This window comes from Halichoerus grypus, chromosome 14 (genome assembly GCF_964656455.1).
Source record: "Halichoerus grypus chromosome 14, mHalGry1.hap1.1, whole genome shotgun sequence".
Classification (NCBI taxonomy): domain Eukaryota; kingdom Metazoa; phylum Chordata; class Mammalia; order Carnivora; family Phocidae; genus Halichoerus; species Halichoerus grypus.
This window is the reverse complement of record NC_135725.1, coordinates 87,587,759-87,615,612: the sequence shown is the minus strand read 5'-3', so window position 1 is coordinate 87,615,612 and position 27,854 is coordinate 87,587,759. Positions and strand designations below refer to the sequence as shown.

At 57.4% G+C, this 27,854-nt stretch overlaps 1 long non-coding RNA gene across 1 annotated transcript; it reads right to left on the bottom strand.

Annotated features, from left to right (window-relative positions):
- Positions 1-27,854, bottom strand: LOC118519719 (uncharacterized). The gene is made up of 5 exons (XR_013443866.1): positions 27,539-27,854; positions 27,298-27,413; positions 14,387-14,835; positions 13,287-13,380; positions 1-2,663 (listed from the first exon to the last, which is right to left on the bottom strand). It is a non-coding gene; the product is annotated as an uncharacterized LOC118519719 (long non-coding RNA).

Here is a 27,854-nt window from a genome sequence, read left to right as displayed (position 1 = left end):
TTTTTTTTTCCCAAAAGATTTTATTTATTTATTTGAGAGAGAGCGAGAGAGATCTCAGAGGGAGAGGAAGAGGGAGAAGCAGACTCGCTGCTAAGCAGGGAGCCCGATGCGGGGCTCGATCCCAGGACCCTGGGATCATGACCTGAGCTGAAGGCAGACACTTGACCGACTGAGCCACCCAGGCGCCCCGGCAGGAGACATCTTTTAATCGAAATTTTAATTGAGCTAACTGTAGATTGAGATGCCGTTGTGAGAAATAATGCTGAGAGAGCCCAGGTACCCTGCCCCCAGTTTCCCCCAACAGAAAGGTCTAGCAAAACCAGGGACAATATCACAGCTAGGGCATGGGCATGACAACCCGCCCCACTCCCTTGGGCTTCTATCCTCCTCTTGTGCACGTGCCCCAAGTTGTGTACAGTTATGTCCCGGGGTTGTGTGTCCTCCGTCCCCATCAGGACACAGGACATTTCCAGCACCACAAGGGTCTCTGCTGTTGTTCCTTTATAACCACACCCCATTTCATCCCCATGCAGCCGTCCCAAATCCCCGACAATGTCTCATTCGTCCTACGTTGCTAAAATGTGGTAATTTCAAAAATGTGATCTAAACAGAATCGCAGAGTATATAACCTTTGAGGACTGGCTTTTCCCCTAGGCATTTTGGAGCTGGCTCCCGTCCGCATGAGCTTCCAGCCCCAGGGGTAGGTCTTGTTATTCCCATTGTACAGCTGAGCAAACTGAGCCCTTGAAACTCCAGAACTAGTGCTCTTGATGGCCACAGAAGGGGAGGAGGGCATGGGGAGGTGGGCTGCAGGCTGGGGACGCAATGCCTACCCCCCTGGACGACAGACCCCGCTGCCATCCAGCCTGTCCCCCCGGCCTGTCCTGCATGTGAGGTCCTCCTCTGTCCCCACCCCAGGCCCTCCCCAGGGCTGCCTCTTCCCTCCATAGGGAGGCGGTGACTGGGGCTGCTGGATCACAATCCAGTCTGCTGACTTGAGGCCCAGCTTGGCTCAAGCGGTCACCCCATCCTCTGAACCTCAGGTCCCCCCTCGATGAGCCGGGGGAGGGGCAGGATCGCACCCGGCAAACCCGCGAAGATGCAATGAGGCGACGTGTGAGGAGCAGTCAGCAAAGTGCCAGGCGCAGAGTGAGCCCCCAGCGCACGGCGCAGAGAGCCGCCCGCGGCCCCATTTGGCAATGAATTATGTATGGCCTTCTGGCAGCCCTGCTTGCTGGGGCTGGCGTTCTCCAAGCTTCTCCTGGGCCTCTCTCTCCAGTGAGGGGCACAGCCTCCCCCAGGTGGGCGGGTGGCGTTCTTTGTCTCTCTTGCAGCGACCCAGCCAGCGTCTGGTGCCCCGTTCCCCAGGATGCCCATTTCCCAGGCTGGAGGACCAAGGTCCGGGGTCAGATCAGGAACGTCATAATATAATAAAGACAGAAACAGCAGTAGCTTCAGTAACGTCAGTAATGGTGATGGTACCAGCTCGGCTTTATTGAGGCTTTCTGATGATGTGCTGGGCACTTGAACAGACTGTTTGTTGTTCCCGAACCAAGACTGGGCGGGCCCACCTGCGCGGGCACTGTCCTAGGTGCTGGAGGGACAGAAAGGAGTCCTGCCCTCGAGAGGCCCAGACTCCACCGAGGGAGAGCAGGCAATGGATAAATGAGTTATTGATTAAGTTAGAGGTCAGGTGGTAGGTGCTGAGAAGGAAGAGGAAGGAGAGCGAGAGGGGGCGGGAGGAGGCGGGCATGGCCAGGGCGAGCCTCGCTGAGGAGGTGGGTGACGCTTGAGCAGAGCCCGCGTGGAAGTGAGAAAGCCATCCTGGAGAGGAATGTTCCGGAAAGGAGCAGCAAGTGCAAAGGGCGGGGGCAGGACATGCACCTGTGTCTGCGGCCCGGCAGGCATCAAATTCTCGGGACCACCCCGGGAGCTGGGCACCACGGCCCCACTGGCAAGTGGAGGAACTGGGATTTGGCAAGTCATCATCATCTTTGTCCGTGTGCTCTGCTGCACACATATTAACTTGTTTGATTGCAGGGGCTGCCCCACACCTCCTTGGGGGGTGTTAGGAAATAGGCAGTATACGTGTCAGATCATCTTTCTACAACCGGAAAAATTCCGAGTTCTCGAACCTTCTGCCCAGGGATTTGGGGTCAGGGATGAGAGGCCTGTGTGACCCAGGTCTTCACCATCAGGGCTACGGTAGCATCCCCATCTGTCTTACGTCACCTGCCTGATCCTGTTTTCCTCCTGCGCCAGCCCGTGGACGCCGAGCATCAGATCAACAGCACACAGCACTGCGCCCTCTGCAGACAGGGCGTGCTGTGTGCGCTTGCCCCCAGCTCCCTATTAGGCCCACGCTGCGCATTCGGAGTCAACTCCGGAGAAGCCACGAGCCAGGCCTGTGGCCGCATCGCTCTGAGGCAGACCCAGAGGTGGCAGGCGCCAAGCTCATCAATGGATCTGCCAGCGTCAGCGCCCGGCGGCCACGAGGGGTGTTCAGGCGTGGACTTGCGCGGTCTGACATTTCCATCGATGGCCTGGATGAGGAATGAATGGCCAGCATCCTCCTTCCATCTCCAGCTGGGGGGGTGGTGGTGGTGCAGAATCAAAAATGACTCCGCAGAAGGGAGGCGTGGCTGAAGATGAGGACAGATCTGCTGGGGAAGGAAAAGGAAAACCCACTCAGCAGTGGCCTCCTCCCAGCCTCTCTGCCTCCAGGTTTGCCCTTCTGAGCCATCCTGTGAAGATTCCAGATTAATCTTCCCAATTAATCCGCTTCCCGAGCCACCAAACCTTCGCTGCTCCCTATCCCTTGCTTCTTTCTGAAGGCCATTCAGTACACGGCCCCGCTGCCCCAGGAGCCCACCTGGCCGCCCTCGCCTCCGGGTCCTTGCCCACGCTGCTTCCTGTGTCTGGAACGGCATTGAAGACACACTCGTAGACCAGTCCCTGACATCAGAGGAGGCCATCTTTGTATAATGGGTCGGGCCTCTCCAATCCACCCAGGCTGCCCGCTGCAACATCCCCCTGATTATCACAGCCCTGCCTGCCTTGGGTAAGTGCCAGCTCCCAGCTGGCCTGGCGATCAAGGCCCCTCCTATCAGCTGGGCTCCAGCCTCGTGGCTCCCCCCCACCTCCCTCCCTGGCCCCCCACTCCTGTTCAGGCTGACAAAGCCGCTCAGGGTTCCTGGGTCCTCTGAGATTACCCTGTGTTTCTCTCACTCTGGGACCTTCTTATGTGTGATTCCCTCTGCCAGGAACGCCTCTCCCTCCCTTCTAGGTCTAACTCTTACTCATCCTCCAGGGTAATATTGATTCTACCTCCTCCAGGAAGCCTTCTTGGATTTAGGGCCCCTCCCCTCGGCTCCCAGAGGCCCTGTGGCCCCTCAAGCATCATCATCATTCCCACTCCGGACGGAAACTGGCTGACTTGCCAGCCTCCTCTAGGCCAGGTCCACTAGACCTCCTCCAGCTCTGGTGATGACAGAGCCCCCACCTTGGCCTCTGTCTGCCCCAGCCTGGCCAGGGCTGGGTGCCCTGGAGGTGCTCAAGAAAGCCCAGAGGGAAGAAGTGGGAAATGGCACAGAAGCTTCTACTTCGTGTCAAGTTTTTTACGTGTAGCGCGACAGCCGTGGAGAGGTTCTGGATTACCAGGCCTCACTGAGAGAGCTAGGTCACCATCTGGCCACACCCAGCAGCCCTCGGCCATGTTCTTTTAGTCTGTATAATGGACATAATCCTGGGTCCTAGGTAACAGTGTCACGAGGCTAAAGGAAATAATACCTGTAAAGTGCTGATCATAGCCCCAGGTATTCAGTAAGCGTTTAATATTTGTACCATTGGTAATTATTGGGGCTGGAGCCAGCTTCTGGGGCTTCAAATCGGGGCTCCTCCACTTGCTGGCTCTGCGACTGTGGGCAAGTTACTTAGCCTCTCTGGGTCTCAGTTTCCTCATCTGTAAAATGGGACAAATCATAGGCTCATTCCCTTTCTCTCTCTCGTAGTGAGATTAAATAAATGTTGGGAGATTGAGTAAATGAACGTTTGTACAGAGTTTGCACAGTGGTTGGAACAGGGAAAGGGCTGAGCAAACGCTGGATATTATTACACCCCAAGGGCCTCAATTCTGACACCTGTGAGGAAACTCTAGCTCTTGGGGAAATCTTCCTGAGTTGCTGATCTGACCTGGGGTGGGGACAGACCTTAGAACTTGTGAAATGTGACTTCCCACTCTCTACACCTCCTGAAACCACTCCATCCATGTCTGGTGGTCAGAGGTGCCAAGAAGTATTTCCTTGTACCTATCCTAAATCCCTCCTATGCTGATTCCTCTGGGTTCCCAGCCAGGCCCAGATGGAGAGATGAGGATAGGAGCGGGACGGATCCCAGAGCTGCCCAGCTCAGCCCCAAGTCCAGCAAGGTGAGCGGCCTCCTGCTCCTGGGGGCCTACAGCCTCCTCCAAGGTTGCCCAGCCAGAGTCAAATGGGAAACACCTTTGTCCCCTGGATTTCAGGCTTTGAGGAAGGTGGGGGATGAGTGTGTGCCCGCCCAAGGGTGGGATGGGGAGAGGGAGCCCTGAAGGTCTGAACAGGAGGGAGGCAGGACTCCGGGGGTGGGGGTTGGCAGCCAGAGAGGGGAAGGGGTGTGGGAGACAGAGGGCGTGGAGCTGGGCCGCAGGGCCGCAGGGCTGGGAAAGGGAGCCTCGGGGAGGCCGGGGAGGCGCGGGAGAGGGAGGCCTCATACCAGACTGTCTAGACACAGCAATTATTGTGAGCTCAGAACACCCAGGCTCTGCCGGCTCAGCTGAAAGGGAGCTTAACAAAGAGCCAGGAGAGGAAGAAAGCGGGGAGAAAAGCGCCCGCGGAGCCGGCTCCTCGCCTGTCGGGCTCTTTCTCTGCCCGGCTACCCTCCTTTGTGCTCCACCGCCGAGAAAGCCCAGCTCAGAGATGCCCGATGGGGACGCGGCTCCTCCTGGGCCCAGAGGGCCAGCCCTGGGTCACCGTGTGGGTTTGGGGGAGGGAGAGGCGGGTGTCCTGGAGGGGGGACGCATTTTGCACTTGTTTATTTGGAGGGCAGTGGCAATGGGAACGGAATTCCCAGAGGAGAAAGCAGACGGGGAATGCAAACCCACGTCCCCCCACCCTCCTGCTGTGCAGCGCTGGACCCAGTCCACACTTCTCTGAGCCTTGGTGTTCTCATCTGCAAAAGAGGAGTCATACCACCGCTTAGCCCGTGCTGAGAGGCTGGCGAGTCTAACCCTTGCATTTTGGAGGGCTGCAGCCCATGCCCCTCATTACACTGATGCAGAAACTTCAGGGCCGCAAGTGACCCGGGACAGGCTACTTCTTTGCTAAGACCCTGATCTCCGTCCCTTCTCTGCCATTGCCATTATTATCCCCATTTTGCAGATGAGAAAACTGAGGCACAGAGGCCAGACCCACTTGCCAGAGCTCACAGCCAGTCAGCAACGGGTTTGGATTCAGGTCTGTCCCTTCATCTTAATTGTGACTTTATGATGTACCCCCAACCTGGGGGAGGAGGGCTAATGGTGGGTGGCAGGACTGACGGGAAGGCCACAGGCCACTGACCTAGGGTGTGCAGGGAGGGTCAGAGCTGCAGGTGGCCAAGCTCTGCCCCCAGCTGCTGCCTGGAATCAGGCTTTGGCTAAGCCACTCGCCCTGCAGGCTGAGCAGACTTGCCCTCCCACCCTGGGAGAGGACAGACAGGGACCCGAGTGGGAAGTGGGTGCGGGTGATTCTGTGATGCCACAGCGAGGCCTCCTTGACACCCTACATCATTGCCCTCCAGCCAATAGCCCAGGAACCCCCTTCCTGCTCCTGGGGGAGGACCTCAGAGGCTGGTCCTGGGTTCTAGAGTAACAAGGGGTGGAGGGGGCGGTGCTGGATTTCCAGCGGTGGGGGGGGGGGGGGAGCAGCGTCCTCATCCATCATCCCCTGGTCCTGGAGGGGTTCGATGTGTCCCTTGGGTCTTGCCTCAAGTGGAGGGCAGGCCACTCTGTGCAAGGGACACACACTCACACACTCAGGTCTGGAGGCAGCCCCAGAACTGGACCCTTCCTCGCAAGCTTCAGTCATACACACCCCGTCCTCCAGCCTCAGGGTGCAGGCACCCCAGTGAGCTTTGCCGATCTGGACTTTTCCCTCTGCTCTCTGGAACTCTCCCCAAATATCGGGCTGCCTCCGGGACAAGGGCCACAGTCTTGGGCCACACTGATCCTCTCTGAGGCTCTCAGGTCTGTTGCCCCAGGATCCCATCCATACCCCCTCCACCAGTCACTCTTCACCTAGTTAGCCACTCCTGGTCCTCAGGGAGTCCTCCTATGCCCCCCGCAGAGATCAGGCCCCCTGGGACCAGCCCTCCTGGCCCCTTGCGTGGTCCCCTCCCAGCCCACTGCCCTCTTATTATTTAACGCATTATTCTTAATGGCTTGTGCAGCTTTTGCTACTCCCGCAGGACTGTGAGCCTTCTGTGGGCCCGACTGACTCTGTCGCCTTTGTCATCGTGTCCCAGCACCCTCCCTGAGGCCCCTCCCTGGGCTCGGTTTTCAGCCTGGCTCCACCCCAAGGCTGGAGAAAAGGAGCCCCTAGGTGCCTTCTGCCCTCTCCTCCAGAAACCTCTACTTCTGGGGACCACGGGGTTTTCAGGGCAGCCCTCCTGCCCCCTCTCCCTGTGGTCACCGCAGGGGTGAGGACAGGTCCCTGTGCTGCCTGTCGGCTGGATGGCACCCTAGGGCAGGGCTGCAGCTTGGCCTCGGCCCCCCCACTCTCCCAGCCTGGTGCCTTGCACAGCCCTGGGTTGGTGACACCCCACAGGGTACTGCTCTCAGCTCAACCACGGGAAGGCCAGGATGGGCAGCCCGGGGTGGGTCCAGCAGGAGAGCCCCACAGAGCTCCCGGGGGGAGGGGAGAACAGCTGGAGGGGTGCAGGGAGGGCCCGAGGAGGTTGGCAGTGTCCCCTCCACATCCACTCCCCTCCCAGAGACCCCTGCCAGCTGGCCTCCCCCACTGGACTGGCCCTGCCTCTCCTTCCACTCCCCTCCATTACCCCCTGCCAGCCCCTCTCCTGCCAGCCCCTCTCCGCCCCTCCCCTCCACTGCCCCGTGCAAGGCTCTCATCCTCTCCCCTTCCCCTCTCCCCCTTCCCCATCCTCTCCTCTCCTCTCCTCTGCAATCCTCTCTTTTTTTCTGAGTCCTTCTCCCTCGCCTCCTTCCTTTCTTCTTCCTGGGTTAAAAATAATCCACTTTCTGGGAAGCAGCAGCTCCTGCTGAGCCGCCCCCCCCCCACTTGGGAGCCCCTGAGAATAGCTTTCTGCGGTTCTCATCTCCAGCCCCTCCCCCCCACCCCCTCCCCGCGAGCTGACTAATAAGCCCGGCCGCCGCGGCAGTGCCAGCTCCAGAAAGGCTTTAACCGCTTCGTGCCCGGCGGGCGGCCGGGAAGGAGCCCGGGTCGCGGGCAGCCCTGGAGGTGGGCGGGGCAGCGTCCAAGCCCCAAGCTCTGAGCAGCACGTAGCAGGCGCTCAATTAATATGGAACTTTGACCTCTGACTACGAAACCGCCAAGTCCCGCTGCTTAGGCCGCTAACTTGGGGCTTGGTGGCAGCGAAGGGACATGGGGGAAGGGGGGCGGGGGGGGTGTCAAGCGCAGATACCCAAGGGAGAGGGAGGAGCTGACGGGTTGGGCCCACGTGGAGGGTGTGACTGGGCCGGCGAGGCTCCCTCCGCTTGGCCCCGGGGACTCCTTGCGCCACCCGCTAACGCCCGGGCCAAGGGCGGGGAGGGGCTGAAAACTGTCCTGGGATCCAAGGACGTCCCCCTCTGGTCTAGCCTTTGGCGATCACCGGCTCCCATCTTGCAAAATGGGAAACTGAGGCTCGGAGGAGGCAAGACGTCTCCGGGTTCCTGCCGAAGACTTTAAGGGACTTGGGTCCCCCGCCCCCCGAGACCCTCAGCTCCAGCAGGGGGGTTAACGCGGGTGTAAGGCTGGGGAGGGGACATCAGGGTCAAAGGTGAAGGGTAGGTGGGGAGAGAAGGAACGTGAGCGAGGCGAGGTCCCCGCCGGCCCCGCCCACTCCTCCCGGTCCCGGCATTACCTCATCGCGGCGCTCGCCCATTGGCTGATTCCCCCGGAGGCCGGCCCAATGCGGCGGAGCCCGTTAACCCCTCCCGCCCCGCGGGCTAGGCCCTGGCCCTGCCACTGGTCTCCGCGGCCCCCACGCGGCCTTCCGGCGCCCAAGGGCCACGGAGACCGGGGCAAAGTAACGGGGAGGGGGCAGGTTCGGGCCGGGGGCTCAGTGATTAGAGCGCAGGTCGGACAGCCTGGCCCGGGCCCCTGTCCCGCTATAGGCTGTGTGACCTTGGGCAACCGGCCTCACCTCGCTGAACCTCCTCTGCTTGTTTTCTCAGCTGTATAAAGAAGTGAATGATGTAACTCCTGCCCTTCCTAATTCCTTCCCCGAGTACTTGCCAAATGCTGGGCACACGTGGGCTCTGCGTTCCATATTGCCTCCTCCCTGCAAGAGGTACAGTTATGATTATGGGTTTTCAGAAGTGGAAACCAGCTCAGAGCTGCGAAGCCGCTTCCCAAGGTCACACAGCAAGAAAGTCACAGAGCTGGGATTTGACCTCAAATCTGTGTGTGTTCTGAGCTAGACTCCTACCCTCTGCAAGATACTGCTTCTGCTGGGAGGTGCTGCTTCTAGGAGCTCCTGGTCCTGCAGGAGGGTGGGTGGGGACTCACGTCCTAGCCAGTCAGACCACCACATGCATCTGTGACCAAAAACACAGCCCCAAACTGGAAAGCCAGGGCCTCCAGGGAGGGAAGGCTTACTGGAGGAGGAAGGGCTGGAGGTGAACTTTGAAAGGGCGAGGCAGACAAACACAGAGGAGTGGATGGAGCACAGTGGGGTCGGGATACTGGGAAGGAAGCTTGGAGGATCCCCAGGAGTCAACCTGCTGGTCAAGGTCAGCCACTGGATGCCTGTGCAGGGGGGACCAGGGAGGCTGCTCCTCTCTGGGCAGTACTGGGGGGCAGGAGTACAAGCAGAGGCCCACATACCTCAGGTCTAAGTATTTACAAGTTATAAATCAAGCTAATAAACTGCTAAATAAAATATGTTCCGTCTTCCTTCCTTGACAAATACACCTTCCTAAGGACAAATACAGCTGGAAGGCTGGGTTTGTACTTAGAAGTCTCAGACTCCTGGGGTCCATGCTAGAAGTAACAGCATGGGGAGGGACAGCCCTGGCCAGCAGCTGCCTACTGGGCCTGCCTTTTCTTTCATACCCCCCAGCTCTTGTCCTTTTCTGTGAGGCATGGACACTCCAGCCTGTGTGCATAAATTCTGTCCACACCCCCTGCAAACAGCCACCTCTTGGCCACCCCTAGAGCTCCAGGGTGTCCAAATGGCCAGCTCAGACTATCCTTTGGGAGGATGGACCCAGGAAGTGGGCTGGGGGCCATCAAGCAGGGAATTTCAGGATCCCAGGTGCCCAGATCATGGATCTTGGTCCCAAGGATTCCTTGCCCCATGAGGAAGGGCATATTGAGAGAAGGGCCTGAGATGCCACTCCCTAAAGCCTGGAACTCAAGTCACCAAGGTCCCTGGGTGCTGTTACAGCTGGAGTGGCCCAAGCTGGATGCAAAGTCATTCCTCCTCCTTGAACTGAACTCCTGACCACCACTTCCAGCCATGCACCTGGACCCTGGCCAGATCCCAAGTCCGTCCTGGATCCCTCTTCCCCAACCACTAGCTCAATACTTACCCAGACCCAAGGAGCTTCCCACCTAAAGGAGTCAGCTCCCTTCATCCTGTGCCCACGGCCCCCTCACCCCTGTCCGGGTTGGGCTCCCGCTCTCTCTCTGCCCCCCCCCCCAACCCCCATCCAATGTGCTCTCTAGGTCAAGCCAGTGGATCCTTCCAAAATGCAAGCCTGACCACTTCCTTCCCTTCTAACCATCCCTGGCTCTCCAGTCTCTCTGTGTCGTTCCCAGGCGCCGGATGTCCGACCCCCTCTGCCACCTCTCCCCTCTCTTCACCCTTGGTCCCGAGCTCCAGCCATGTGGACCTTCTCTCTAGTTTGGGCAGCTTTCTGCCCTTTCTGCCCCAGATCTTCATGCATGTTATTCCTTCTGCCCAGGACTGTGCTTTCTGCCCCTCGTCTTGCCAGCCTCAGGTCTCAGGTGTTTCCTAGCTGGACTATGAGCACCAGGAGGGCAGGCTCGGTCTTCGGTGTTGACAGAGTAGGTGACACTGAAAGTTGCCTGGGCAGATAGGTCTGTACTGGACTAGAAACCGGAGACTGACAAGGACAGATGACAGTTCACGTCGATTGCATGCTTACTGAGTACCAGCCCCCGTTTTTAAGCATAGTATGTGTGTTCATTCATTTATTTCTCACAACTGCCTGTGAAATAGGACCTATTATTCTCTTCATTCTATAGAATGAGGACACTGAGGCACAGAGGGTTCAGGGACTCAGGCTGATAGCTGGCAAGCACGACCCAGATTTGAACCTGGGAAATTGAGTTCCAAACCCAGCCCCCATCTAGTTCCCAAATCTAGCTCCCACCTAGCCCCAGGTGGGTCAGTACCTTGCTGTGGGTCCCCGGGCCAGTGTCTCCCCCTCTCTGAGCTGAAGCTTTTCTATATGCGCAACATACAGAAAAGTTGCCAAAGTGGTGATCCTTGAGGTCCCTTCTGGTTGCGACATCCTAGGGTCTCAGGACCCTTCCCGGGAAGGTTCCCCTGATCTGCCCTTTGGGGAGCATCAGTTCTCAGCGCCCCCACCCAGGTCTCACGCCAAGGCTCTCTAAGGAGGTCCTGGGGGTGATGCCCAGGAGTTGGGTGGATGAACAGCTGGGTGTGAATTAGGCAAGGTGGGTGCTGGGACAAACCTGTTTCTTTGCTGACAAGACAAAAGCAGGGGGCAGCTGGGTAGGTAAGAGGTCAGGCTTCAGGCTCAGAAGAGGGTAAATTCTGGCTCTTCCACACGACAACCCCATGGCCTGAGGCATGGGCCTTCCCCCCTCCCAGCCTCAGTTTCCTTATCTTTTGCGCCTCATCTGAGTTGCAGAAGCCTCAAGGGGCTGTTGGAATACCTCACAGTGTCTGGCCCACAGCAGTGGGGGTGGCCAGTACTGGGAGGCTGTGGCCAATTTTCCTTTTTTTTAAAAAAAGATTTTGTTTATTTATTTGAGAGAGAGGGGGAGAGCGAGAGAGAGAGAGATAGAACTGCAAGCAGGGGGAAGAGCAGACAGAGAGGGAGAAGCAGACTCCCGGCTGAGCACAGAGCCCCAGGTGGGGCTCCATCCCACGTACCCTGAGATCATGACCTGAGCTGAAATCAAGAGTCGGATGTTCAACGCACTGAGCCAGTCAGGCGCCCCTCAGTTTTCCTTTTTTAATCAGGGCATCCTAGCAGGTCAGAGTTGGGGCCCATGGCTCCCTCCAGCAAACTGCCCTTGTGTTTCTAGAACTCATCTGCATTTGAAATGTTCAGCCCCAGAGAGGCAGGAGCCCCTGAGTATGCCGCTGAGTAACCAAATTGTCCCTGGCAGTCTTGTCATCCCGGCCAGCTGGCGCTGGGCCTCCAACTTGCAGGGACTGCTCATACCCCCCAGGGCTGGGCTGTCAGGTACTGGGGCTCATGCAGAGACTAGAGGCCTATGGGGCCTGAGCAGGGCAACCAGGGGCCAAGAGCGCTTGGAGCAGAGAGTCAAGCCTGGTTCCCCAAGCCAAGAGCTCTGCACACATCATCTCGAGGAGTCTTTACAACAGTCCTGCAGGATATGCACCCATTTTATAGGGGACGTCATGCCATGGAGGCTCAGAGAGGGACAGTGACTTGCCCCAAATCACACGGCCAGAAGGAGGAGTCTGGACCTTGCTCATAATTACTCTGCCCCCTGCTTCAGACAAAGGTGTTCCAACCACGTGCATAGACAGGATGAGTGAGCTAAGAAACATTCTGGAAGAAACCCTGGGACACACATGGGCCAAGGTACAGAAATGTTTGTAAATGAGCATGGGTGCCCCCTTCTTTCCCATCCTAGCACCTACCCCACCCCTGCTATTGCTGATGTCCTGCTGCCTTTTTTTTTTTTTTTTTTTACTGGCTTCTTGTGGCCCTCTGACTCTGCTAGCCTCTAAGGCCGAGAGAATTGACTGTTTCGTCCCTCACCGTACACCCAGCACATCATTCCAGGCCGGCACATGGAAGGTTCCGGTGAGCACCTGTGAATGAAGGCATTCGAGCAGCACAGGGCTGCTCCACCCGGCCCTTCTGCGTGCCTGCCCAGTCCCCTCCCCACCCTGGCCTCTGGGTCTCCATCTCTGCATGTGGGGCGGCCCAGTGAGCTGCTGGGGTCCTGCTGGGCCGAGCGAGGGCTCCCAGGACCCAAGGGGCAGCGAGGATGAAGTGGGCATGTGTGGGTGTCCGGCAAATCATCTTTGTCCATCTCCCATAAATGCGTCTGCCTTGACGAAAGCAGGTAACTCTGCTCCTTCCCTAAGTTACTCATCTACCCTCCCTGTTCTCCTGATTCTGGTCACCCACCAGGAGAGGCTCGCCCTCCTACCCTACAAGTTTCTCCCAACCCAGTAGGGCCAGGCGCCGGGGTGGTGCTGGATGGAGGAAGAGATTTGAGGCTCCAGCCCAGTCCCCATCCCCCCCCCCCAGGGGAGACCAGCTGTCCTCCTGAAAGTCTCAGCCTGGAGAGGGACTGCTGTCCCCCAGGGGCAGTGCTTGGAACTGACGACACCCGTTATCTGTCAGGAACACCAGCCAAATACCCCATCTCCAGGGCTCAGCACCAAGTGCCTCAGGGACCCAGTCTGCAGGAAGGGCATGACCAGGACACTCACCTGAGGAAGGGGTTCACCTAGGGGATAAGCTGCACCCACCAAAGTTCCCTTCAGCCACAGATTCGGCCCAGCAGGGACCCGATGGCTGTGCTAATGACAGTCACCATGACATTTCTGAGTTTCGGCAGGTGCTTTGAGTGTTACCCCATTTTACAAATGAGAAAGTTGAGGCCCCAGACAGAAGTGACTTTAAGGCTCTCGCCCAGTTCAAGTCACCACATATTCCAGAGGCCCTGGACTGGAGTTGGTGGGGGTGCGGGTGTGGGGCCAAGCTGCTGTCTGGGTGGGAGGGGAGCTGACCAAAGCCCAGGTGAGTGTGACCTGTGGGTTAGGAGGGCCGGGCCAGGAGCAGCTCTACAGGGAGTGAGGAGAGCCCCCGGCAGACACGGGGTACGTACCCATTTGAGGGGGCCTCGATGGAGGTGGGACTGTGACCATGGGAGGAGGTCAGGGGTCCGGCCACTGATGGCAGGAGATTTGATGCAAGGCTCTCTGCCGGAAGGGAAGAGAAGGAAAAGGGTGAGTCTTGGCCTTCACTGGGGGCATAAATACCATGATGGGGGTCGGGGGTCAAACTTAGAGGCTGCAGGAGCCCAGAGGAGGGGCACCCATACAGCCTCGATGCGTGTTGTATGGTCTGTGTGTGAATATCGTGTGTGTGTGTGTGTGTGTGTGTGTGCGTGTGCCGTGTGGTCAGGGGATGTAAGGTGTGTACATGAGCCGTCTGTGTGGTGTGCACGGGGGATGTAGTCTGTGTGTGAGAGCACGTGTGTGTGTGCCGTTGGGTCTGTGCCTGTGTGTGGTGTGGTCTGTGGCGGGGAGAGGGTGCTGGAGTGTGTTGTGTGTGTGTGTGTGTGTGTGTGTGTGTGTGTGTGTGTGTGTGTTGTGGGGCGGTGGTAACTGGGACACTCCCCGGGAGGCGGGCTGAGGAGAGCTGGAGGTGGAGATGTTCCCTCAGGAAATGGGAGAGGAGGGTGAGTTCCAGGCAGAGGGGCAGGAACAGCATAGGCAAAGGCCTCAGGCAAGAAGGGGCGGCGTGGAGCAGCAGAGGAGAAGCTTCAGTGAGGCTGGGGGGCAGGTAGGGAGAGGCAAGGGTGTGCGGGCAGCAGGGCAGGCCTTTCTCAGCACCGGGGGCAGGTACCGGGTGGGGGTGGGAGTGCGGTTGGGGGTTACAGACCTGAGCCTAATCCCCACTCAGCCCCTGAGAGCAGCAGCCAAAAGGTTCTTCGTTCCCATCTATAAATTGGGCCCCAAGATCATGTGCCAAAGGCCCTAGAAAGAACCTAAGAACTGCAGATGTTTGGGGCTTCCTCTGTGCAACTCTGGTGAAGGACTGGCTGGGCACTTGCTAACAAGGTGGTGGGCTCTGGGCCCTGGCACAGGGCTCAGCTTTCAGCACCACTGGCCTGAGGGCACAGAAGCGGGAACAAGGAAAGGGGGGGTCATCTAGAGCCGGGATTTGAACCTAGGTGACCTGACTCCAAAATGGCCTCCTCACCTGCCTTCAAGAAACGACCAGAATCTTAATCATGCCTTAAGCGCTGCCCCATAGTGTTCACATAGCAATGAGGTCTTCCTTAGCTCATCTTTATCTTCAGAGATTCCACAGGGTTAGTATGCTAGATGCTCATGCCTGCTTCAGAGATGAGAAAGCTGGCCAGAGTCCTATGGCCTTGGCCCAGACTCAAGCTCCTCCAGTCCTGCCTAGGAACTCCCCCACCTCTGGTAGGATGGTGGGGGGGGGGGAGGGTTTCTCCGCATCTGCTCTAAGCCCCTAAGCCGGGCCTTGCACATGGTAACAGCATGTGACACAGCAGAAAGAACTTGGAACTTGGGGCCCAGGAACCCAGCTCTGCTGCCCACTTGGCCGAGTCCCTTTCCATCTCTGGGCGAGGGTTCCTTCAGCTGCACAATTCACTCTCCGAGTCGTGAAGACTTGCCGAGCATCTGTGAATTAGCAGATAAGGAAACAGGAGTTCAGAGAGCTCAAAGGACCGGCCCAAGATCAAGCAATCTGCATAAGGTGACTCGGGGTTCGGACCCCGCCCGCCCAGGCTGTGCCCTTCACCGGGGTTCCTACTCCACCGCCCAGGGCTGACGTCCACGCCCCCAGTGGCCCGCAGCACCGGGCTGATGGGCCTCCCGCGGTTCCAGGCCCCGCCAGCCTGACGTCAGGCCGGGGCAAGCGGGGCCCAGCTCTGCACAAACAGACGCGGCCCGGGCCGGGGGCGGCTATGACTCAGGGCCCCGAGACCGGCCGGGAAGCGGAAAGTTTTGTGCAGATGACATCACCGGGCCGCGAGGGCGGGAGGGGGCCGGCTCCGGGAAGAGGAGGCCTGGCGGGCGGCCCGGCCTGGGGCAGAGGGCGGAGGGGCGCCGCGGGCGCCGCGAACCCCCGCCCCCCGCCCCGAACCCCGGCCCGCGGCCGCTCCGGCGATCGCCAGCAAGAAGCGGGCTCCACCCGCCTGCGAACACGCCGTGCTCCCCAGCGCTCCGGAGGCAGCCGCATCCATCCTGCTGCGTCCCTGCATTTTAATTACCGCCGCATTAATATTCATGAGCCGGGACTCGAGGGGGACCGCGGGCTGTCATTTCCCTCGCCCGCGCACCCCCCCCGCAACCCGCTTCCCCGGCTGAGTCGTGGGTTTTGTTCCTTCCCGTTCCCAGCCCTTCCCCTACCAACAGTTGGTGCACAGCAGATTTGGGGGGAAAGGGGGGAGTGAGGGTGAGCATGAGTGTGAGCAGGTGTGGGGGCAAGGGCAAGGGCACAGGGTGGGGGGCTGAGTGCGGGATGTGCCTGTGAGGTCTGTGTGTAAATGTGTGTGTGAGTGTTTGCCTGTGTGTCTGCTTGTGTGAGCATGAATGTGTCTGCATGAGCGTGTGCCTATGTGAGTGTGTCTGCGTGCGTGTGCGTGTGCGTCTCCGGGCACCCCAGGGGCCGTGTGCAGGCCTGGGGGAGGCAGCTGCGTGTGCAGGTCTGGCCTGGGCTTGGGGAAGGGTCAAGGCTGTTGGGGCTAGCAGGGCCTGACTGTACAAATGGGGAAACTGAGGCCTGGTGAGAGGCTGGGCCTTGTTCAGAGTCAACCTATAAGTAAGTCAATGGCCCCTTGGGACCAGAGCCCGGGGCCCAGATCTCCTGTGCTGTTGTTGATAACACCGGCAGACAGAGCGTGCTGAACAGGCATCTCTCATGTGACCTTCCCAGCAAACATGTGCAGCACCACGCGATCAGTCCCGTGTGCAGAAGGGGAAACTGAGGCAACTGGTCTAGTAAGTGGTGGAGCTGGCGCTCAGAAATGTCTGAGTCCAGGACCCCCGGCTTTAAGGACCTCACCATGCTGCCTCCTGGGGAACTGTGTGGGGAAGTCCCCACTGGGGTGATGCGGGGGTACCTGAGAGTTCCTCGGGGCCCCAGGCACTGCCCATGCCCGGGTATCAGAAGGGATGTTTCATCAGAACCACGGCTCACTGTCTGCATCCCTCCCAAGTGGGGCCACTTTCCTATGGCTCTCCCAGCGCCCTGCCCCCCCAGCCTCTCCCATCCCCAAAGCCTGTCCCAGCCACCCTGTACTTCTGGGGCTCCCCCAACACAGGAGGTCTGCTTTATAAGGGGACAGACAGATAGACTTAAGGCTCTTGGCCCTCCTTCCTGGGCTGGGGTCCGGCAATCGCTCATTCAGTCATGCTTTCATTTGTTTTTCAATGTACGCTTAAGTGCTTACCATGTGCCAGTCCCTGAACTTGGCACTTGGGGATTCTCTGAGTTCACGAGCAGCCCACACTGCTCTGTTCCCAATTCTGGTCATCTCTACCTGGGATGGAGGCTCTGGGCTCTAAGGGGGGGCTTTTCATCTCTGTGCATGCTCACTAGGGGTGGGGGGGCTAGGGACACCTGTGCACAAAAGACAGTTTCCCACCTCAGCCTTGCCACAGAGCTCCAGTGTGTGCTGGGAGGGCCGGGCAGGAAAGGGCTGTGTTTTTTTGGGCGGATGGAGAGCTGGCAGGGCCATGCTAGGCAGCCTGGATCTTTGCTTCTCTCTGCATCTGAACTTGTCCTTCTCCCAGCCTCTAAGCCAAATAATCCCAGGGGCTGCTTGATCTGTCTTTCCCTGGGTTGAGCCAAGGCCATCCTCCCTCTCACGTCCACCCTGTTCCAGTCCTGCCCTTTTGAACATCCAGAATAAGCTGACTGTTCCCTCCTCTCTGTCATGCGAGGCTGGGCTGGAACTCTCATCCCAGCCATGTCTCCTGAGCCTTTTCTCCTCTCCCAGGGGAGCTCCATATGAACGGAACACAGATAAGGGGACTGTAGGGGTAGTCTGGGGTTCTCTGGGGAGGAAGTAATGGTTTCACTGGGTTTCACAGGTCGAGTAGGAGTTTGCCCTGTGGATGGCGGCGAGAGGGGAGGAGAGGCATCCCAGGCAGAAGGAATGGCTCAGAGGGGTGACTATAGCCCCTAGTCCAGGAACCAGAGCAGGCCCAAGGCACAAAATCTAGGGGTACCTGAGAGATGGATTTTCTCCTGAGAAGCCTGTTGGCAGTATAGCCTAGTGGTAAGGAGTTTCAGGTGACCCCCTCACCCCATAGGAAACCACGCCCCCCTCACTGTGAAAGCTTGGGTGAGCAAGCCACTGAGCCCCCCGCCGCCTTCCCCATCTGTTAAATGGGGAGAGCAACACTTTTTTTTTTTTTTTTTGCTGGATTATATTCAGATTTAGAGACACTGCTTGTAAAGCACCTAGCACAGTGCCTGGTGCTGCTATAGGAGACAGTCTGTCCTCAAGGACACAGGGAGGCCCCTGGGATAACTGCCCCATTTAGCACAGAGTAGGACTGAAGTATCAGCCGGTGCCCCACAGCCCAGCCATTGGGTAGGAGATTGGTGAGGACAGACCTCTGGGAGGGGTAGAGACAGGCTGAAGCCACCATCAGTCACACAAGAAGGCTCTAGGTTAAGAGGACGGCCCCAAACCCCACCCCCCCACCCCCGTGGCCCCACCTGCCAGATTGCCCATCACTCAAACAGCCGGGGAGCCAGCAGTCAGAGAGGCGGCCTGCCCACCAATCCTGGCTCACTCCTGCTACAGCCTCCCACGTCTCTCTGCTTCCCAGCTCCCCTCTTCCTTTTGAAAATGTCCTCTTTTTTTTTTTTTTGGAATAGTTATACCTGTACAAGGCAAAAAAAAAAAAAAAGTTTTTAAAGGAAGCAAGTTTGTGCAATGCATCCTGACCCTGTGCTTCTAGTCTTTTTGTGTATGTTTCCAGGACATTTCACTGCCTATAGAATTCTCTTTCTAAAACTCCGGAGAATGATGTCCACCTCTGCTCAAGACCTTCCGCGGCTCCCATTTTTACAGAGCAAAGGTCTAAGGCCTTTGCAGCCCAGCCCCGGCCTCAGCAACACCCCTCCTGCTTCTCTCCCCACTGCCCTCCCTGCTCCCGAGTGGGTTCCATCTTCCCCCGCAGCCATGCCTTTGCCCTTGCTGTGCCGGCCTCCAGGAGTGGCCCTGTGCCCTCCACTAAAATCCCTTGTCGTTGCTCAAGGCCAGCTTTCCCTGCTCCCTGGCCTCTGTGCCTCCTCCCCCAGCTCCCTCCCCAGCCATCCCCCCCATGCCAACCCTCTGGACTCTCCTGGTGCCCCCGCAGCACTGGTGGTACCTTTATGCTGGTGCTTTTCATGTTTAACTTTCAGGAGGCTATCCCTGGAGTCTTGCATCTATACTCAATTATGAGTTTCTCAAAGGCCAGCCCAGGCATTCTTTTTTTTTTTTTTTTTTAATTTTTTTATTCTTATGTTAATCCCCATACATTACATCATTAGTTTTAGATATAGTGTTCCATGATTCATTGTTTGTGCATAACACCCAGTGCTCCATGCAGAACGTGCCCTCCTCAATACCCATCACCAGGCTAACCCATCCTCCCAACCCCCTCCCCTCTAGAACCCTCAGTTTGTTTTTCAGAGTCCATTGTCTCTCATGGTTCTTCTCCCCCTCCGATTTCCCCCCCTTCATTCTTCCCCTCCTGCTACATTCTTCTTCTTTTTTTCTTTCTTAACATATATTGCATTATTTGTTTCAGAGGTACAGATCTGAGATTCAACAGTCTTGCACAATTCACAGCGCTTACCAGAACACATACCCTCCCCAGTGTCCCTCACCCAGTCACCCCATCCCTCCCACCCCACCCCCCACTCCAGCAACCCTCAGTTTGTTTCCTGAGATTAAGAATTCCTCATATCAGTGAGGTCATATGATACATGTCTTTCTCTGTTTGACTTATTTCGCTCAGCATAATACCCTCCAGTTCCATCCACGTCGTTGCAAATGGCAAGATCTCATTCCTTTTGATGGCTGCATAATATTCCATTGTATATATATACCACATCTTCTTTATCCATTCATCTGTTGATGGACATCTTGGCTCTTTCCACAGTTTGGCTATTGTGGACATTGCTGCTATAAACATCGGGGTGCACGTAGCCTTTCGCAGCCCAGGCATTCTTAATTTTATTGCCACCTACCTCGATGTCTTACACATAGTAGGTGCTTGAAATGTTTTATTTTTAAAAAAACACTTAGCTTGCTTTTCTTTAGGGATTCAGCCAGCAGATTAGGGTTGAATCCTGACTTTCTCATTTCCTAGCTGTGTGTCCTTGAGAAAGTGAATCGACCTCTCTGAGCTTCCCTATTTCATCTGGAAAATAAAGTGAATAATAAAAGTTCCCTCCAAGAGTAACTGTGAGATAGCAGTACTAGCCTGAAGCAGAGAGCAGTTGACATGTTCTACTCATTAGTACTACTCACTCCACTCATTCATACTCATTAGTGTTACTTGACCTTGTCCTTGTCTCATCAGACTTGTCTAAGGTCACCTGCCTGGTCTGGGGCAGCGTTGGGACTTGACCCCCATTTTCTCCCCCACCAATGCTCCTTATTTCCCTCTGCTGAGTGAGGGTCACAGGCCACTGTCCCTGTTGCCTGATAAGAAGCACAAGGTTCAGAGAGGCTGATTGCTCACCCGGGATCACACAGCCCTGTGAGCAAAGCAAGGGTCAGGCTGTTTGCCAGTTCCCCAGGGGCTCTCCAGGCCAATCGGGAAAGGGACCCCCACAGCCCCCACAAGCCCAGTGGGACCCACCATCCTGGCTGGGGTCCTGTTCTCCTCCTGGTACCCAAGGAATCATCCAAGTGGGCCCCCCGGAGGCCTGGTGGCTTCCACAATTGGGATAGTAACTAAAGCAAACAGCCCCCACTTATGGGGTTCCAGGAGTTGTGCTAAGGGCTCACAGGCACCATCTCCTTCAATCCTCACAGTGACCCTGTTATCCCATTTTCCCGGGGTGCTCATTCAGACTTCCTGGGTACAAGGCCTTGCTAAAGAGGGGCGGGGTTAAAGCCCCGAGCCCCACACCGACCACAGGGGCCAATGGGATTTTGTCCATGCTGGAGCAGCTCTAGGGCTGGACCTGGAGACCACGTGCCCCCCAGGCTTGGGGTGCTTCCTGGGTCTCACAGAACATCTAGGGGGCCCTCCCCAACCCTGGCCCTGCAGAGCCTGCCCAACTGCATCTGGGAGCCACACCCAAACTCTTCCAGGCTCTGCCAGGGAGACTGGAAATTTCTGCTCAGCAGCTTCTCCGGGATGATTTCGACACTCAGCTCAGTGGGGGTCGGGGAGGAGGAGCCAGGCTGCTCAACAGGCTCAGCTTTCTCAAGCTCAGCTTGGGGGGGGGGGTGCAGGAAGGGGGGCCTTGCTGGGCCTCGGAGAGTCCCTCAGAAATAATAACAACCAACCAGCTCCAACAACAGTGACCACGTACTGAGAGCTTACTGTGTGCCAAGCCCTGTGCTAAGTGGAGACTTTCATGGCCTCATGGAACCTTCCAGTGCCCTGGCCAGGCTGGCACAATTACTAACCCATCTCACAGATGAGCAAAAAAGGCTCTGAGTGGTGAAAGCAGCGGCCGCAGGCCACAGAGCTGGGAGCTGAGGCCAGGCCGGTGACATTCCAGAGATCTAGGTCACTAACCGGCTGGGGGCTGGCAAAGCTGGAAGGGGCCAGGTGGTGGCTGAAGTGGGGGAAATGCTGAGGGTCCCTAAGGGAAACTCAAGTACACAGAAGACATCCATGACTCGCCCAGAAACTCTAGGGGAAGGCATGCTTGCAACTGGGGTCCCTGTCAGCATGGAGGAGTGTCCTCCTGGGACACACTGGGTCCCCCTGGAGATCTCAAGGGGTCCGGAAACTTCTCTCTACCACTGGTCCTGGTAAACTAATAACTCCAGATACATACTCTCACCCCCCAACACTCCTCATCCTTCCCCCCTCCCCGCACCCCTAGCCCGGTGGTTGTCTGGCTCTGCACGGTCAGATGGACAGGCATGCCTAGTACCCTAGGGGGGCCCCTGGCAAAACGCCCCGCTCAAATTCAGCCCGATGGCTAGGGCGCCTCTCCTGCGGGCCCGGCCCTCAGCCCCCAGGCCCGAAGTCAAACGGCGGGGGGGGGGGGGGGGGGGGGGGAGGCGGTGTATGGCCACTCTCAGGCCTCAGGCAAAAGAGAGGAGGAGGGAATCAGACCCCCTGGGGGCGGGGGCAGCGGAGCGACCCGCAGCAGCGATGACCCTCACTGGGCTCAGGTCCCCCACTGTTCAGTGGGCACACGGGTCCCTTCCCTCCGGGACAGGTGAGCGCTCACGGAGCTCGCTGGGGGCCAGAGGGGGCCCCCCGAGGCCTCGCTCCCCGCTCCCGCGCGCCCCGCCACCCCCGCCCCCGGCCCGCGCTCCTTCCCCGCCCTGGGCCCCGCCGCCTAGGGCGAAGCGTGCAGGGCGCGGCGGCGGCGCGGGCCCAGGCGCCCAGTTCAGCGGAAAGGAATGTCTTGCTCGGCGGGGGAGGCCGCGGCCCCCGAGGCCGTGTAAACCCCGCCGCCCTCCCCGGGCCTCATTTATTGCGGCCCTAAAGCCCGGCTCGTTCCGCCGGCCGCGCCGCTCGCCGTTTCCCCGGGATGACTCACCCCCGCCCCCTCGCCGCCGACTCCCGCGCCCCGCCCGGCCGCCGCCCCCACCAGACCCCCGCCCCGCGCTCGCCCAAAAGCTGGGGAGGGTCCCCGGGTGGGTGGGTGGGGGGTGCGCGCCCCGCCCCCACGCCGCGGCGGCGCGCCCTCCCCCGCCCGCCCCTCCCCTCCCCTCCCCTCCCCTCCCCTCCCCTCCCCTCCCCTCCCCTCCCCCGCCCCCTTCCCGCGCCGCCCGCCCGCCCGCCCGCTCCCTCCCCTCCCCCCCTCCATAACTCAAAAGCTTGTCAAGCTGGTTCCAGACTCCTGGCGCCGGGCTCCGCTCCAGGAAAGAAAAAAAGGAAAAAGAAAAAGGGAAAAAGCCGGCGCGAGGGAGCGAGAGGGAGAAAGGCCCGCGGAGCGAAACTGTGCGCCACTTGCGCGCACAGCACAGCGGGGCCCCGACCCCCTCCGTCGCCCCTAACCCTAACGGGGAACCCCGCACCCCGGGGCAGAGGGCGCGTGCGCGGCGCAGATCCATTATTTATGGGCGAATCAATTATTTAGCCGTCCCGGGAAGAGAGGAGGCTGCCGAGACCACCCCGCCGGAGGTCGCGGCTCTCCCGCTGGGCCTCGGGGGTCGGGGAGCGTCCCCACGCCGGGGGTCCTGTTCGAGAAGGCTGCCTCGGGGTGGGCTCCGGGAGGAGCGCGGGGGGAACCTGCAGAAGCAGGACAGGCGGCTCAGAAACCTCCCAGTTAGGCCGGGGAGGGGGTGTAGGGGCTGGCGGGGTGCGAAAGACCTGGCTGGGTGGGGGTGGTGGCGTGGGAAGAGCCTGGCCTGTGAATTCTTTCCTTCCTTACTTCATTCATTCCCATCTTTTTTGCGAGCCCTCTGCTGCCATGGAGCCCACAGAGAGGGCTGGGGTAGGAGAGGGTTAAGAACTGGAATTTGGAGTTAGAGCTGGGTCCAATTCCTTCTGTATCTTGTATTCACCCCTGCTGTGTCCCCTTAAGCTAAGGACTTGCCCTCTCTGAGCCTCCACTTCCTCTTGGGCGGGATGGTGAGGAGCAGCATGAGGGCTTGAAGGAGGTGATGTGAGGATTCAGGGAGATGGGGCAATTAGGCAGGGCCTGGCGTAGAGTCGGGATGGGGGTGGGTCCTCTTCTCACACTGAAGGAAAGATCCCTAGGCCCCCAGTATCCGTCCCTCTCCCCTAACTCTGCTGTTTCTGGATAACCTGCATCCTCTCCTGGTTTGAGACATTTGAAGGTCATTATCAAAGGCACATCAACCCCAAGGCCTCTGCCCAGGGCCCTCACCTCTGGCTGGCTTCTCACCAGCCTGGCCCTTCAAAGGCTAGTGCATCTGGCAGCCAGAGGGGTCTGCCCCAGGCTCCATCTAATCCTCTTGTCTTCCCTCCTCTGCAGCCTCCTCCCTCCCCCACACCCCATGTCCTCCATTCTGCTTCTAACTGGCCCCTCTCTGCTTCCAGTCTGGGCTGGAGAGGTTTGGCATCCTGAGGTCATGGGGGCAAGGGGCGGTCAGAATAGAAGTGGGGCTCGGCTCTCAGGAAAGTCCTGGCTCTCCAGGGGACAAACTTCTCTCCTATCCAGCGAGCTAGTATGTTCTCCTTCCAAGGCTCGGGAGCTAAGGACGCTTCCCGAGGGGCTCACTGTCTTGTCACCAAATCTTGCGACAACTGTATGAGGTGGGCCTCGGCGGATCCTGGTTTGCGGGGCCTAAAGCTTTTACAATCTTGGGGACCCTCTTTAAAGAAAGTAATGCGAAGTTATGAATACACATTTAAGCCCAGGGTCCCTGGCAGGGCCCAGGCCAACGAGAGTCCCTGGGGCTAAGGCATCCTTACCTTCTCGGTAAATCACCACTGCGGGTGGCTGCTGCCATTGTCATCCCTTTGCAGAGGTGGAAATAAAGCTTAGGAAGGGGGAAGTTGCCCGCCCAAGGTCACACAGCTTGAAAGGATAAAGCTGAGCCCACAGGCAACACTGAACTGCCTCAGTGCATATTCTACCTTACTGCCTCATCTACCACGTGTCCCCGCCCCAGCACAGACAGGGTCACGACCAGCCTGCGCCCCTCCCTCCCCAGGCCTTCATGCCCCAAGGCTCCAGCCTGGGAGACTTTCTGTCTTGTGACAACAACCACACAGTGCCAGGAGGTAGGTCTCCTCTGACCTTTTAAATTCCCACAGCTGTCCCTGCTCATTCCAGAACTCAGGCTTCTCAACTGACCCTTCGGGAACACCCCCTAGCAGGCGGCGAGCTCCCTGGGGGCAGGGGCCGGTTTTCTCTGGTTTGGCTTCACATTTCCGGGTCTGAGCTTCTGGTTCAGGAACATCTATTCCCAGCTTGAGGGGAGGGGAGGCAGAGGCAGTGAGAGGTTGTTAAACTGCATGTTCCTCTCCAGACCTACCGAATCAGGCTCTCTCAGCACAGGGCCTGGGGCTCTGCATTTCACAGCTCCCTCCCGTAAAGCTCAGTAAAGTTTGAGACTCCCTGACTCAGAGACCAGAAAGGGCAAAACATGGTATCTAGACCAAGCCCCTCTCACAAAGGGGATTCGCCCCCCCAACTCTGGCTAATTTTTACCAGTGTACCAAACTCATCTTCCAGCTGAGAGCTAATTGTTTCTAACACTTATTAAAGACCTACTGCATGCCTGGGACTGGATCTGAGGCTTCAGAGAGTTGACCTCATTGGACACTCAAAAAAAGCCCTAAGAAGTCGGGACAGCTATTATCCCCATTTTTACAGGTGGAGAAACTGAGGCCTGGGGAGGCGAAGTGACTTGCAGGGGGACACAGCACTGGGGAATGAGGAGGCTAGAATAGGAACGTAGTCTGCGGGACCAGTGACCTCAGGAATATAGCTTACAAGGGTCTTATGAGAATATCCAGAGATGAGAATTTATACACCAGCCCAAGAACGGCTTGGAGAAATCAAACATGCTAGTCACTATAGGAACCTCAAGCTAAGATATGCAATGAAATTAGGCCACAGACCCCAAAGAAATCTAATCAAGTAGGCCTCTCCCTGGTATCTCAGTCAGCTTTCTGGGGTGGGGAGGGGGTGTATTTGTGAAAGGATTTGCTGTATTTGCTTCAGGTAAATCTTTGCCTTTCCTCTGCCTGCAGTTTTGGTACAAAAGGGAAGGATCCAGGCCAGCAAGAAGAGAGAACCAGGCTGGTGGTGGGCAGGTGGGCATTGCAGGCCAGCGAGGCTCCCTGGGCTTATCTGCGGGGCTGTTCTCACTTCGCTTCCCCAGAACCAGTACTCTGTGCTGATTTTTGCTCTAAGAGGCTGATCGAGGCACCAGGGAGGTTTCAGGTGGGGAGGGGCCAATTTAGTGGCTACCGCTCCTATTGCCTGAGGGGCCAGCTGGAGCAGAGGGTGTGGACTTGTTCTAGAAGGACCCCAAAGGCAGAACCAGTGGAGGCCACTGAGGGAGGTCGGTTTTGCCTCACAAGATAAACTAACCGGGCAGCCTTGTAGGTAATGAGTGACCCACCTGGGGAGGTATTCAAGGACAGGCAGGGGTGTGTGGGGCTGTGTGTACAGAGCCATGACTCAGGGAAAGGATTGGATGAGGCAACTTTGAGATCTTTTTCAACATTGAGAGTGGGAATTTCCATTCCTAACATAACTGACCAACCCAAGTGGGACTGACGGGAAAAATTAACAGAGAAGGAAGGTGGCAGGGTAAAGTGCCCCGAGTAGGAACCCACAGACCCTGGAGAGGCACCCAGGTACGCTGAATCAAGACCCCGCCCTTGGCTTCCAACAGAACTGCCGTTTCTTGACACTCAAATGTCCTCTTGTCTCTTGCAATCATCTGTAAACGTCCATGAACCCTTCATTATAATGATTAATAATATATTACTGATGACTGACGATCAGTAACCGTAACACTCATAGCACGAATGGAGCAGTTCCTGAGACAGGCTCTCTTCTAAGTACTTTATAGGTATAAACGCACATAATTGACATGATAGTCCTGTGAGCAACGTCTTTACTTTTACTATCATTCCCATTTTACAGATGAGGAAACTGAGGCTCAGAGAGCACCATGTGAAGTCCCAGGACTCAGAGCCAGGCTCAGGAGGGGAGCTGGGAAATGCTGGCAGAGGGCCGAGGAGTAACACCCTGCCCTCCCTGTGTGTGGCTGCTTCTGCCCTCAGTGGCCGGGGACTCTGGCCACTGTCAAGCACAGTGGCACAGAGTAGCAGAACACAGAATGACAATGGGGGACGGGGCCATCTCCTCCAACTTCCTCATTTTACACCAGGGAAATAGGTATCAGAGAGGGGAAGAGACATCTCAAGGTCATCAGCAAGTCCAGTGGCCGCTGGGTCTCCTGAGTCCTCCCATGGGCTTCTCCTACTGCACTCTCACTTCCTACTCCTCTTTAAAAATGATATTTACAGGACGCCTGGGTGGCTCAGTCGGTTAAGTGTCTGCCTTCGGCTCAGGTCATGATCCCAGGGTCCTGGGATCGAGCCCCGCATCGGGCTTCCTGCTCCGCAGGGAGCCTGCTTCTCCCTCTGCCTCTGCCTCTCTCTGTCTCTCATGAATAAATAAATAAAATCTTTAATTAAAAAAAAATTTTTAAAAATAAAAATGATATTTACAAAAATCACCAGTAGGGGCACCTGGGTGGCTCAGTCAGTTGGACATGTGACTTGGTTTCGGCTCAGGTCATGATCTCAGAGTCCTGGGATTGAGCCCGACATTGTCCGGCTCTGCGCTCAGCAGGGAGTCTGCTTGCGATTCCCTTTCTCTCCCTCTCCCTCTGCCCCGCCCCTACTTGCACTCTCTCTCTCTTCTCGCTCTAAAATAAATAAATAAATCTTAAAAAATATAAAATAAAAAATAAAAAAATAAGCGACACCTGGGTGACTCAGTTAGTTAAGCGTTTGCCTTCGGCTCAGGTCATGATCCCAGGGTCCGGGATGGAGCCCCACATCGGGCTCCCTGTTCAGTGTGGAGTTTGCTTTGCCCTCTCCCTCTGCCCCTCCTTCCTGCTTGTGCTGTCTTTCTCTCTCTCAAATAAAAAATATCTTAAATAAAATAAATAAAATAATATTTGAAAATCGTCAGTAGTAGCAGATTACTAAGAAAACATTATTGGGGTGGCTGGGTAACTCAGTGGATTGAGCGACCACTCTTGGTTTTTGCGCTGGGCCTGGAGCCTGCTTAAGATTCTCTCTTCCTCTCCCCTCCCCCACTTCAAGCCCGTGCATGTGCTCTCTCTTTCTCTAACCACCCCCCCCAAAAAAAACATTGTTAAAGGAAGCAGAAGACCTGCCCCATGTGAAACAGTTACTACATGCCAGGTGACGTGTGCAGAGATTGTTTCTTTGCCTGCAAAATGGGAATCCTAACGATGTTCCCCTGCTTACCTCATAGGGAGGGGTCAAGGTTCAAGGTGGCGGTGGCTATGAAGCCACTTATAAACTGGAAGACACTGTCACCGTGATCATCTTTGAATGTTGGGCATAGGAATCAGAAGTACATGCTGAGCTCCTCCTAGGGAAATCGAAATCAAATTTAGGGCTCAGAAACAATCAGTTCTTGCAGGGTTAGATCCTCCCTAGAAGGCACCCCAGGCCATTTACTCAGCCATCCACCTGGAAGTCATACATTGAGCATCACCTGGGTGCGGCAGCGATTTCAGCCCATTGGCCTTGAGCACAGGCTCTGGATCACTCTTCCTTGGCCCAAGTTCAAGTGTTGCCTCGCCATTTCCCTCTCGGAGCCTCAGGGTCTCTGTTAGGATGCAGCCCCGCTATTCTAGCAGAACCCAAGGAACCCGAGCTGGGGGAGAGAGGAGCTGATTCCCTTCCTGTGTCAGCCTAAGGGGCTCTGCTCTGGGAGCTGGTCCAGGGCCCACGCTCCTTCTGTCTTTCCCATCCTGTGGGGGTTGCCTCCACCCGTAGGGTGGAAGATGGCCACCGTC